Source organism: Manacus candei, unplaced genomic scaffold (genome assembly GCF_025592945.1).
Source record: "Manacus candei isolate 608988 ecotype Guabito, Panama unplaced genomic scaffold, ASM2559294v1 h1tg000142l, whole genome shotgun sequence".
Lineage (NCBI taxonomy): Eukaryota > Metazoa > Chordata > Aves > Passeriformes > Pipridae > Manacus > Manacus candei.
The window spans coordinates 1,529,699-1,542,168 of record NW_026138190.1 but is presented as its reverse complement, the minus strand read 5'-3'; the positions used below and the strand labels follow the sequence as shown (position 1 = coordinate 1,542,168).

Genomic DNA, 12,470 nt, shown 5'->3' with positions numbered 1-12,470 from the left:
TGTTAAAGTGAGAAAAACCTTCCATGGAAATAGAACTTAGACAGTTTTTCCTGGGCTGAACGAGCTCATTCAGGGATGAAGGACTGGGACTTCTGTGGACACTTGTGCTGGTTTCTTTGGACACTTGTGTTCCTTCAGAGAGCCCCTGGAAACACTCTGCTGTTCACTCCCAGTGCCACCAGTGCCTGGGTCCTGTCTGCAGCAGCAGATTGCAGTGGGACTGGAGAAATGCTTTTCTGAGCCTCTGGGCTGGACACAGGCACAGCCTGGCCCTGAACCCAAGGGAAACAAAGACAAATTCCATGGCTTTAGCTGGAGCAAGGCTGGGGGGGGGTTCCTGAGGGCAGCACTACACCAGACTTTTGTGTGTGTGTGTCAGACAGGCAGAAGCACAAATGCCTGCACAGCCCAGAGCAGTCAGTGTGGGGCTGTGCTTGCTGCTGCAGAGACCCCCAGGGAACAAACCCAGGCAATAGTTTGGGTTTATTCCTTGCTCTGTGTCACTGGAATAGGATGTTCCACAGGAGCTCTGTCCCCCTCTGTGGCACCAGGTGGCTCGAAGCTGAAGAGAGGGGGGGTCAAGTGCAAGGTCCCTTCTGAAGTGTGTCCCTAAGGAGGACACTTGCCTTGTTATTGCTTGTTACTTGTAATATCTTATAGATATATCATACAATAGCTAAGGATGGATTCTATAGAATATGTGCCATACATATGATACAGAATATATCTGATTATTGCTTTACCTGCCTGTCCAGACAGATCTTGTGTATGCACAGAGATTGTATTTGAGGGATATGTTCCTCTCAATACCCTGTGAGCTCCACTCCCAATGCCAGCAAATTCCTGAAGCTCCCCCTCCTGTGCCCTGCAGGTTTTGGCAGATTTGCAAGAGCAGGGGAATCATTCCCTGCAGCCCCTTTGCACTGTAGGAAATGGGAGCACTGTGCACATCCTGCTGCCCCCAGATTCCATTCTGGGTGTGGGAACGACCCTGGGGAGCAAAGAAATGCCTGGTTCTGCAGGAATTGGAGATGCTCAAGGGGCAGCAGGACCAAGTCAGGGGCCTGGGGGGGCCTGGGGGGCTTTGGGGTGCAGGAGGGTCCTGGGGGAGCTGGGGAGGGGCTTTGGGGATTGGGGGGACAGACCAGGACAGACCAGGACAGACCAGGACAGACCAGTACCTCCTCACTGCTCCCTGGATCTCTCCTGGAGCTGGGCCACGTTGTCGTGGGACACCTGAGCCCCCCCCCAGTGCCCTCCCAGTACAGCCCAGTGCCCCCAGTACAGCCCACTGTGTTCCTGTCCCAGGGTGCCGGGTGATCTCTCTTTGTGGGGGTTGGAAGGGATTTGAGGGGGGTTTGGGGGCCTTTGGGTGTATTTGGGGGAGTTAAAACAGGTTTTGGGGGCATTGGGGCATCAAAGGGATCAGTGGGGGGAGGGAACTAAAGGGAAAATGGAGGTTAGGGGACATTTGGGGGGAGTTAGAGGGGCTTGGGGGAAAGAAAAGGGGCTGCACCACGAGCAGGTGAGTCCTTAGACCCCCCCGGTGTCCCCAAGACCCTCTTGGTGTCCCCAGTTCCCCCCTTGACACCCTGAGACCCCCCTGGTGTCTCCAATGTTCCCAGGGACTTCCCACAGCCCCAGTTCCCCCCTTGACACCCCCAATTCCACTGTCCACAAACCCCTCCCCACTGTCCCCAGACCCCATCCCTGATGTCCCCAACCCTCCATCTCACCCCAGGAGCCCCCCCTGGACCCTCTGACCACAAAAATGCCCACCCCCCGCTCACAGAAAGGCCAAGGGCATCTGGGGACACACTGGGGACAGTTGGGGGGCTTTGGGGGGCACTGGGTGATTACTGGAGGATACTGGGACACACTGGGGGGAACCAGGGGGTCACTGGGAGGGAGTGGGAGGTTACTGAGGAATGCTCGGAGGGCACTGGGAGGGACTGGAGGTGAACTGGGGCACACTGGGAGGATACTGGGCCATACTGGGGGTTACTGGGTGCTCACTGCAGGATCACTGGCCCATACTTGAAAGCACTGGGAGGTCACTGGGACACAATGGGTGGTCACTGGGGGGTTACTGGGCTGTACTGAGGGTCACTGGGAGGTCAATGGGATATACTGGGGGCACTGGGATCCCCTTACCCAGATGTGGTACATCTCCCCCCCCGGATTTTGGGAGGCATCCCTAGGACCCCTTGGGGCTGGGGGACCCCCTGAACCCCACTGCTGGGCTTTAGGGGACTCCACAAAATCCCCTCAAAACCCCTGAAATCCCCCCCTCGACCCATCAAAATCTCCTCAAGGTCCCCTCAAATCCCCTCAGAGACCTCATCACCCCCCCACGACCCCCTAAACCCTCCCAGTGACCCGCAAAACCCACTTTGGACCCCCCAAGCCCATTCAGGGACCCCCCAATCCCCCTCAAGGACCCTCAAAACCGTCTGGGACCCCTTAAACCCCCCAGAGACCCCAAAAGTGCCTAAAAAGTTCACGCAAAACCCCCACGACCCCCAAACCTCCTCACAGACCCTCAAAACCCACCTGGGACACTCCAAATCTTCTCAGAAACCAAAACCCCCTCAGAGATCCCCAAACTCCTTCAGAGACCTTCAGCCTCCCCCCTAAGTCCCCTCAGGACACCGAACCCCCCCAGGGACCGCTCAAAACCTCCTCGGGAACCCCCGAACTCCTCGGCTAAGCCCTCCCGAGCCCTCCAGCCTCTCCACCCACAGCCGCGCTCCCCGCAGCCCCCGAGGGGATCCCCAGAGCCCCGCTCTCGCCGCCCCCCCCGCCAGCTCTCACAGTTCAGCGCAGAGGCCGCCCCGCCGCCTCCTCCACCACCGCGGCCACGCGGACAAAATGGCGCTCGCTCTGCGCGCGCACCGCCTGCACTGACCCGCGCCGCAGCCAATCAGCGCGCGGCCACGGCCCCCGCCCGCCCCCGCCCCGCGCGGGGCATTGTGGGAGTTGGAGTCCTTGCGGCGGGACTCGATAGGACGAGTTTGGTTTGTAGGTTTTCTATCTTCTTTTATTTTCTCCTTTTTCTTTCTTTCTTCTTTATTTAGCCCACTTTTTTCTTTCTCTTTTTTCTTTTTTTCTCTTTTTTCTTTCTTCTTTCTTTTTGTTTGTTTTTTTTTTTCTCATTTTTTCCTGGTTTTTTTCTTTTTTTTTTCTCTGAAGTCTAGACAACTTTAGGAATAAATTTAAAAGCCAACACAGTGCTATAAATGTAGGATGTAAATGTAAGGAAGTAGTAATGAAATCTCTGGCAAGACTTCACTCATACTGTGCTCAGTAATACTTACCACATCATCAAAATCTGGTATCTTAAAAATGTGAGAAGAGAGTTGATCCTAGGAATAAAAGTTATGAGCTGGGAAGACAAGAACAGAAAAGCCCTCCTTCTGAAACAGTCACAGAAAAGGCAAATAACAGAGACACAAATATTAAGTGATGAAAGAGAAGTCACACAAAGAAATATTTTAGGTTTATGCAGAAGAATTACAAGCATTGCCCCATTTTTATTAATTCTTCCTTACTTTATTTGCTGTGATAAATAGCACAACTCTGCTTAAAACTGGGAGAATTTTACTGATTAATACACTACAGACCACTGAGAGTTTGTGTGCCAGTTCTGCTTCTCACTCGTTCAGTAAAGCTGAGCAGAACTTCTGATTACACAGAAATGCCAAGTGGCTGCAGACTGGGCTGGAAGGGAGCAAATCACCCTGAAAAACAAAGTCCCAGTGCTGCCTGGGAGTGCAGAAGAGCAGGGACGGTGTCAGGAAGACACCTCCTGAGAGGAGCATGAACTGAACTCAAGTCCAGTTTCCTTTTTCCTTCTATCAAAGTTATTTGGGAGACAGTTGTGACAGTTTTTCTCTAAAATGCAGGCAAAAGGCCAAATCTTGATTTCCTTGGCTTTGGCATTATTGATGTTTTTGGATACTTTTTCATTCCCTCACTTCAATTATATGGCAAGACAGCAGAGAACTCTGCAAAAAGGTTTCTTTAACAAAAGTTGAAAATTCAGAGGTTATTTTTAGTTTGAAAAAGAATTGTACTCTTGGCTTACTTTGCATAAAGCTCATATTCACTCCTCTGATGACAGTAAAAAAGCCAACAAACTACATCAGAAATCTCAGACATTAAGGTATGTTTGGCAAGTATCATTACTATGGAAAAGAATAAACTGCTGTATCTTCCCTTTCTCTCTCCTTTTCTCTCTTCAGTCTCAGTGGCCTTTGTGTCTCATTGTCTCACAATTTTGCAGGTATTTACATTTTCCCCATCTTACAGCACAAGGATATCCCCTTTTACGTGGTAGCCAAGCTGATGTTTGCTTGGAAACAAGCTATAGGAAGGAAAAATATTTTAATTATGCAAAGGGTTTCAAGAATTCAGATATAAAAGTTCAAATTTTTAAAACTCAATTTCAGAATTTTTTTTTTTGAAACTACAGAGAAAAATCCCACAGAGTAATTTTTAACTGTAAATGGAACCAGCAATAAAGCAAAAGCACTTTTATGGCTGTCATGTTTAAGAAAGATCATCTCTGGTTTTGTCCCCAGCTAAAGCTGGGAACAAAGCAGTGATTTGATTCCCTCTACATTTCAGCCTCAGCAAGATCTTAAAAGAACCTTCATTTTCCCCCACTTCAGCTTTTTTTTTTGTTTCCTAATATGGAAAGGTGATGAAAATGTCAGAGGGTGACAGAACTCTGCTGGAGGAACACAGAGTTCATTGCAAGCAGAGGAACTTCAAAGCTTCCTCAGCTGTGCCAAGTGGCTCAAACCTTCAAACCTTTCCACTTTACTCAAGTGCTTTATGCTCTTCATCAAAATCAGAGATTATATTATTCTGAAGTTAGATAGATATCATGCAAGTGTTTGAGAATTTGGAATATTTTTAAATGTGATTTTTTTCACATTGTGATTTTTTTCACAATGAGTTTTTTTTAAAAAAACTACGTTTAATTTTTCTTTTCGTTTTTAAATTCACATGAAGTGACAAAAGAGAATGTAAGAGAAGAAAAATGAAAAAGAAACAGAAGACATGGAACAGAAAGAATCCCATTGGAAAAGAATCCTGGTGAAAAAAGGAAAGAAGAAAAGAAGAGAAAATAGAGAGGGAGAGAAGAGAGAAGAGAGAGAGAGAGAAAGAAAAGAGAGAAGGGAGAGAAAGAAAAAGGAGGAGGAGAAGAGAGAATAACAACTGATGTATCCAAAGGACTGAAATTTGACATAAAGGAAATCTTTCAAAAAAGTTTTATGATGTGACTCTCAGTGTAATACTGAGCAAAATGGAAAACCAAATCTGTCTCACAGGGAAAAATCTCATATATCCAGGTTCGATCTTTTCTCCTAATTAATTCTGACCTAACATCAGTTTGCTGTGTTTGTTCATTCCTCTAAGGGGGCCTCTTGGCTTCAGTGATCCACTTGCAGGAACAAATTCTTTCAGATGCAAATATAAGTTGTATGATAGGATTCCCACTTGTTTGCATGATTAGATCAGGGATCCTGTGATGGGGTTCAACATCCAGTCCCAGAGGTGTTGCTGCCTAAACTAACAGTGGCTGAGATCCCCTGGCTGCAGGAACCATCTCCTGTAGGGATTGAACCAACAGCAGCAGCTACAGGTCCGTAGGGTCAATGTTGGCTGCTGGGAACAAGCCCAAGCCAGAGGCAGAGGCAGTGCAGGATTCCATAGGCAGTGCAGTATTCCATAGGCAGAGCCAATGCACTATTCCATGGGCAGAGGCAGTGCAGGATTCCATAGGCAGTGCAGGATTCCATAGGCAGAGCCAATGCACAATTCCATAGGCAGAGGCAGTGCAGGATTCCATAGGCAGAGGCAGTGCACTATTCCAGAGGCAGAGCCAATGCACTATTCCAGAGGCAGAGCCAATGCACTATTCCAGAGGCAGAGCCAATGCACTATTCCATAGGCAGTGCACTATTCCAGAGGCAGAGCCAATGCACTATTCCAGAGGCAGAGCCAATGCACTATTCCAGAGGCAAACAAGCAGACAGGAAAGGGCAGGTGCTAAAGAGTCCAAAGCAAAATCTCACATCTGTCACTGCTGAACTTTCCTGTGCTGTGCAAATCACACACGGAGCACATGAGAGCTTAAAGAAGCCCTTCACTGCTCAGGCCATTCTTTTTTCAGAGTATCTTCCCTTTTCTGTTTCACACAGGAAATACAAACCAGTTCTTTGAGGCTCTGCTCTGTAGATGAGTCAGCACCGAGTTACTGAGTCAGCACCAAGAACCCCCCAGAGACAACTCTGCAATGCAGCACAGAATCAGCAGCCACCACAACCTTCATCTCTCTTGGTATGACTTGGGAATCCTTTTCTGTTCCTTGCAGGTGATGATTGAACCTCACCTTCCTGCTCCCAGCTCAGCAGCAGCCTGTCTTCCTCTGCTCTTTGATCAAACAAAACTTCTGTCCAAGTGAATGGCCATGAAAAGGGAATGCAAAAGGGACACACCTACACCAGCTAGAAATGGAAAAGCTTTCTTGACAAAAAACAAACCAAAACAAAACCACAGAACAAAACACTCACAGTGTTCAGGGTGTATTTGCTCAATTCTCTCATTTCCAATTGTTATGAAGAGAACAGCCAGAGGGGTTTGGAGCCTCAGTCACTGTAAATCAGCACATTGGAACTGACTTTCTTACAACTAAAGTTCTGGCTCAATATATTGCCAATGGCTTATATTACTGTTATTAAACAAATTCTCTGTCTATCCAGTAAGTGCTCCTTGTCAGCACTTTCAGCTTCTATTCTAAAACAGGTTCCAAAATGCAGCTGAGTCTCTCTCTATTCTTGGACTAGATCAGCTGTCCCTGATAGAACACACCACCATTCAGAGGAAAAAATGAAGTACATGATACACCTCTCCCCTTCACAATATGTTAACTATACAACTGTTTTCATTCTCTAGTTCTTAAAGTTAACCATGTGACAAATTAGAAGCCAAAAAGAACAATTTTTGTAGTAAGAACTACTAATGCAAACCTATTCTTCTGAACTCCCAGTCCTCAGTTGAAATAGTAAATAACATTTTGTTCAACAGAGTGTTTATGGAATTGTTACATGCACAGAAAAAGCACTTTTTCATACTCACCCCCTGGAGGCATTTTTTAAACATTTCCCCTCCAATGAGTAGGAAAGTTTAAAAATTAGTGTTGACAGGTTGGCACATAGGAGAGATTCAAACTTTAAGCATAAAAGTGGGCTGCCTACTAGCAATTTATATGCCAAATTCATGAGAACATTAAACTTTTTCTATCTACAGTACAGTTTTAACATGTTAATATTTTTATTTTCATCCACCTGAACCTGGAAGGAAAACGTGTTTCCTCTGCTGATATTTTTATTCCATTATTAATCTTTCTTACAATGGCTAACTATACTATATTTTAAAAAGACAGTTTTGAGTAACAGAATATGAATTAAAAGGAAAACACTCTATTCCAAGTTGCCTGGATAACAACTTTAATTTAGAGTAATTATACAATTAGTTGAAACATTAAATTCTAGTTATAGCAGTGGGCTGGAAAATGCAGACCCAGAGGTTCAGCCTGACAGACAGTGACACAGTGACAACCCTGTCACATCATTCCATGCCATTCCTGCCCAGCCTGCCCCAGTGGGGACCCAATTGGTGAGGAGAAGTGGACGAGGCCTCTCTTTTGCCATTTGTCATGGGTGTTTTTCTCTCCATCCTGCTCACAGGTCCTACTGTAGCCCACCAGCAGGTCTGCTGCAGATCTGAACAGCAGGTGCCTCAGGTACCGGGACAGTCCTAAAAGACATTGTTTCCTTCAGACAAGTGGTTTGTACCAGAACCTCCTTGTTCCTGCACTCGCCTTGTCATTGCTGCCAGGAACAGACACCAGCACTCCAACAAGCAAGGGCTCTGCACAACACAGGAACAACCGAAAGAGGCAGAAAACAAACTCCTAGATCTGGTTCACCGTGTCCTTCAGCACTTCAGACATTGCAAACAACTGTGCCAAAAGCTGAATTGGAAGGGGAGGAGGCTCAGAGCCACCATCTCCTGTAAGCTGTTAAAAAAGACTAAACCCTTTGCAGACGTGAAGGGCTTCCCGAAGCTCCTTCATCTTTCCAGATTTGTGCACAGTGATGGTTTTGTTCTTTTCCTGAGCCTTCCTGCTCAGCTCTCCACATCTCCCCCAAAGTATCTGAGGGCCTTCTTTCCCTGAGCCTGCTATTGGAGAAAAACCTCAGAAAAACTCTTCCCACTTTACTCGTAGTTTATAGCAGATCAAAGGATCTCAGTTTTTCAGGAAAAGATCCAAATGAATGACATCTAATGCGTGGGGTTTAAAAAAATAGATTAAAGGGGTTGCACTTTTTAAAGGTGCAAGGAACACTCAATTCAACCCTCACAGTTGAATCAATAACACTACAATAAATACCCACATCAGAAAAGCATCTCTTTTAAGTCCTGAAAACCAGAAAAGGGACTTTCCACAGGGGTGTCCTGTCATCCAGAACTATAAGGGAAGAATTCATTAGAATAAAGAAGTCTATAAGTGTTCTGTCCAAGATCCAGGTGAGATTCTCTCTCTTCTAACATTTCACTGACCTAGGAAGCAAGAATTTGGCACAGAATTAATATCAGAGAAAAATGAGACCAGTGAAACCTCCTGAGCTCAGGAGAACCTGACTGTGCTGGGGAATCAGAGCTTTCCCCCTGGGAAATGAACTGCTCTGAAAGAGTGGGAAGAAACCAGGAACAAAGGCTGAGTTCAAATGCTCCAGAGTAAACAAGTCCTTCCTCACCAAAAGGTCTGAGCTCCCCTTAACTCATCTCTAGACATCCCTGGAAATGAAACAGCCTGACCTTGAACCCAAGGGAAACAAAGACAAATTCCACAGCTTTGGCTGGAGCAAGGTTGGGGGGGGGGGATGTGTCATTCCTCATTCCATCATATGACGTCACATCCATCATATGACAACACATCTCTCCTGTGAAACCATATCATCCCTGTGACACGTCCTCCCCTGTGACATCACAGCTCCCCTATGACATCACACCTTCCCCTATGATGTCACATCCACAATATGACATCACACCTCTCCTGTGATATCATATAATCCCTGTGACATCACGTCCTCCCCTGTGACATCACATCATCCCCCTGACATCACATCTCCCTTGTGACATCACATCTTCCCCGAGACATCACATCCTTGTTGTGATATCAAGGCTCCTCTATGACATCACATCCATCATATGACATCACATCTCTCTTGTGATATCATATTATCCCTGTGACATCACATCCCCCATGACATCACATCATTCTGTGACATCACATCTCCCCTATGATGTCACATCCATCATATGACATCACATCTCTCCTGTGATATCATATCATCCCTGTGATGTCATGTCCTCCCTCCCCTGTGACATCCCACTGTCCCTGCGACATCACATCTCGTCTATGACATCACATCTCGTCTATGACATCACATCCTTCCTGACATGACATCTCCCCTATGACATCACACCTCCCCATAACATGACAGCTCCTCTGTGACATCACATCTCCCTTGTGACACCACACTCCCCATGACATCACAGCTCCCCTATGACATCACCTCTCCTGTGATGTCATATCATCTCTGTGACATCATGTCTTCTCCTCCAACAACACAACCTCCCTGTGACAGCACAGCTCCCCTATGACATCACTCCCGGGGGACTCCCAACCGACCCAGGACCCCCCCACACACACGCAGGGCGGGGGGGGCTACCGAGGGACTCCCAACGGACCCAGTGTTATAAGTAAAATCAGCACTAGACTTAAATATATTAGTAAAAAATTTATTAAAGATTTATATAAAAATCAAATAAGCAAAAAACAGCGCGCTGGGTTGCCTGATGAGGCTTCCGCTCCTTCAAGGCACACAGTTCAATAAGTTTTCAGTCTGCCTTTTTATAGGTTTGTAGCTGCCCATCTTCTTAAAATCCCCTCCTCATGTTTCGATTCCTTCTTTTCACGTCATCAGGTCTCTCTGCGCCTGCTCCGCTCTGTGGCTGGGCCGTTCTGCGCCTGCGTTATCCTGTTCCTAGGAAACAAGCTGGGCCACTTTCCTTTCATTCTTTTGACATAGTCAACTTCCTCGGCATGAGTGCTGTCTGGCTGCTGGGAAACGGTCCTTGCTCTCTTTTCGTTTCCTTTTCTTGACATGATCAGTGCCCTCCCATATTGCTTTAAGTATCATTTTATATATATATATATATTTCTAAGATCTACGGGTAACATAAAAAAATATCACTCATTATTGTAACATAACATTATGATTTGTATTTACAGTGTTGCAAATATAAGTTGATAAGCAAATTATCTCTTCTTTGGTCTTTATTGGCTATCACACCAGGACCCCACCACACACACACAGCGCAGGGGGGGGCAACCGGGGGACTCCCAACCGACCCAGGACCCCACCACACACACACAGCCAGCCATAAACACAGTTCAGATGTTGACTAATGTGCTGTTTAATTTTATGAAAAATTGAGCAGCTCCCTGAAGCTCAAAGCATGAAACCAGTCAATTGAGAAGCACTGAATGAGCAGAGAGTAACTGCAGGAGGAAACCAGGGAGCAACAGGAAGGACACACATCCAGCAAGTCTGCTGAAGAGATGTCCTTTGACATGGCTATTTAAACAGGAGAGGTGGAAACACCTGAAGGGAGAGGGAGATGAAGTTATAGATGGAATAGTGGTATTACAGGTAGAGGGGCAGGTCAGTATTTCTTCTCCTGCCATCAGTAAATGTCCAGGAAATTCTTGTTCTGCCATGGTGGGAAAACTTTGCCATTTCTTAAAAGTACTCCAATGACCCAGTAATGAAAATGTGCTTCAATACTATTTAATGTAAAAGTATTAAAACTGTGCCTTTTTCCACATAGACATTACTTGTCTGGCCATGACCAGGCAGCACCACAGGCTGTGCTGGATTATGGGGTGTCTCCAGTGGCACAAAGGAATCAAGGGGCCATTGTGACACTGCAGGGCCTCATGGAACCAAAGGATCCCTGGGACACTGCATGATGAAAAAGGGAATAGAAACAGAGGTGGAAAATGTCATGGTTTCAGGAGTTTTAGTATTTTAGGCCTTTTTTCCAACACTGTTTTGCAGGGACTGTCTCTTTAAGAAGGAATGCCTGCCCCAAGCTGGGGCTGGGCAGGGAGGGGAAGAAAGAAGGAAAATGCCAGGCAGCAAATGGAACTTTTTCTCCTCCCTGGACCCCGGGGGTGGTGCCTGGAGAGTCCCCACGGCGCCGTCCTGCCCCGGGGCCCTGCTGCTGCCGCCCCGAGCGCTGAGCTCGCTCAGCACCATGGCCGGGGAGAGCCCAGAGTGACCCTGAGCCCAGGAACGTGCTTCTGCTTCTGCCCCCATTTCCCAGAGTTTCTTTGGCTTGCTGGGCCAGAGGGGGGTGGTTATCAGGGAGGACCCTCCACCATTTCCCCCCTTTATTCCAGGGGTGCCACGTGGTCAAAGAATTCCCCTCCTTGTGGGTCAGCTGTTCCCTGCATATCTTTGTGGTTGCTGCTATTTCCTTGTTAGTAAACTCTTAGTTTTAAGAGTTTTATCTCTCTGTATTGGTAAGAAATAAAAAGGGAGTTCACACCCCAATTTTTGTCTTTAAGCAAAGACAGCCCCTCAGTTGCATGAGATTGTACAGAGTCACAAATGCCCAATAACTCCATAAGGTTCCACAGTGTCCCGGGATTCCTTAGCTTCCCTGAGGCCCTAGACTGTCCCAATGGACATTTGATTCCATGAGGCCCTGCAGTGTCACAACGGCCCCCTGATTCCGTGAGGTTCTGCAGAATCCCAGGGTTCCTTTGGTTCCATGAGGTCCTGCAAGATCACGGTGGTCCCTTGATTCCATGAGGTTCCACAGTGTGCAAGATTTCCTTGGGCTTTGTAAGGCCCTGCAGAGGCACAATGGCTCCTTGATTCCATGAGGTTGCACTGTTTCCCAGAGTTCTTTGGCTCCATAAGGCCCTGCATTGTGACAATGGCCCACTGATTCCATCATTTTCCCCAGTGTCACAATGGACCCTTGATTCCATGAGATTCCACAATGTCCCGTTGGTTCCCTTTGGTTCCAAAAGGTTCTGGGATGTCACACTGGCCCCTTGATTCCCTGACGTTCCACAAAGTCCTGGGGTCCTTTTGATTCCATGAGGTTCCACAGTGTCCCATGTTCCCTTTGGTTCCAGGAGGCCCCAGTGTATTCCAATGGCCCCTGGATTCCAGGAGATTCCACAGTGTCCTGGGGTTCCCTTGTCTCCCTGACTTTTGGCAGTGTCCAGGGTCCCTTTGTTCCCAGGAGGTTCCTTTGTTTCCATCAGGCCCTGCCACGTCCCAGACTCCCTTTGGTTCCATGAGGTGCTG

The 12,470-nt window shown here is 47.1% G+C and overlaps 2 protein-coding genes across 3 annotated transcripts in view; both read right to left on the bottom strand.

The window, feature by feature from the left end:
* Window positions 1–1,996, bottom strand: part of LOC127462839 (zinc finger protein 239-like) — a 172,603-nt gene extending 170,607 nt beyond the window's left edge. Inside the window, 1 exon segment of the mRNA XM_051771762.1 lies at window positions 1,162–1,996. The gene's annotated coding sequence lies outside the window, so the exon portion shown is untranslated.
* The window catches only part of LOC127462841 (zinc finger protein 239-like), a 300,460-nt gene that overhangs the window by 1,953 nt on the left and 286,037 nt on the right, over window positions 1–12,470 (bottom strand). The gene's annotated exons all lie outside the window — the stretch shown is intronic.